The sequence below is a fragment of the Octopus bimaculoides genome, chromosome 8 (assembly GCF_001194135.2).
Source record: "Octopus bimaculoides isolate UCB-OBI-ISO-001 chromosome 8, ASM119413v2, whole genome shotgun sequence".
NCBI classification, from domain to species: Eukaryota; Metazoa; Mollusca; class Cephalopoda; order Octopoda; family Octopodidae; genus Octopus; species Octopus bimaculoides.
Window position 1 is genome coordinate 85,633,435 of NC_068988.1, and position 1,318 is coordinate 85,634,752.

Below are 1,318 nucleotides of genomic sequence, written 5' to 3' on the forward strand. Positions count from 1 at the left end.
TGATGAAGGGGAAAGGTTGATTTGGGCGGAATTTGGACTGGGAACGTAAAGAACCGGAAGAAATGCCACTAAGTATTTTATCCGGTGTGTTAACGATTTTGTTACTTTGCCACCTTACCAATAATAATAATAATAATAATAATCCTTTCTACTACAGGCACAAGGCCTGGAATTTGCGGGGAGGAGTTAAGTCAATTACATCGATTCCAGTATTCAACTGGTACTTAATTTATCGACTCTGAAAGGATGAAAAGCAAAGTGGACCTCGGCAGAATTTGAACTCAGAACGTAGCGACAGACGAAATACCGCTAAGCATTTCGCCCGGTGTGCCAACGATTCTACCAGCTCGCCGCCCTCAATAATAATAATAATAATAATAATAATAATAATAATAATAATAATAATAATAATAATAATAATCCATAAGAGCACCACAGCAAACCACAGCACATACCCAAGGCGCACAGAGCTGCGCTCGGTAGTGAAGTGAAAGCACGTTATAAAAATAAAACTACTGAATAATAATAATAATAATAATAATAATAATAATAATAATAATAATAATAATAATAATAATAAGCAAACTCCAGAAGGAGCAACTTAATGATATGAGCAAACTCCAGAAGGTGTCACCAAAAATGAGAACTGCAAAATTCTGTGGCATGCAATGATCCAGTGCGATCGCCTTGTCAGACATCGGAAACCGGACTTTGTTGTGGTGAATAAAAAAAAAAAGAACATGTATAGGCGTAGGAGTGGCTGTGTGGTAAGTAACTTGCTTACCAACCACATGGTCCCGGGTTCAGTCCCACTGCGTGGCATCTTGGGCAAGTGTCTTCTACTATAGCCTCGGGCCGACCAAAGCCTTGTGAGTGGATTTGGTAGACGGAAACTGAAAGAAGCCTGTCGTATATATGTATATATATATATGTGTGTGTGTGTATATGTGTTTTTATGTCTGTGTTTGTCCTCCCAACATCGTTTGACAACCGATGCTGGTGTGTTTATGTCCCCGTAACTAAGCGGTTCGGCAAAAGAGACCGATAGAATAAGTACTAGGCTTCCAAAGAATAAGTCCTGGGGTTGATTTGCTCGACTAAAGGCGGTGCTCCAGCATGGCCACAGTCAAAAGACTGAAACAAGTAAAAGAGATAATCGACACAGCATGCCCCGGTGACAACAGGATCAATGTGAAAGAAGAAGAAAAAATAAACAACTATGTTGATTTAAAGTGGGAAGTACGAAAGTTGTGGTCAATGAGGAGAGTAGACGTGATACCAATAGTAATTGGTGTACTTGGAAGTATCAGCACTCAAC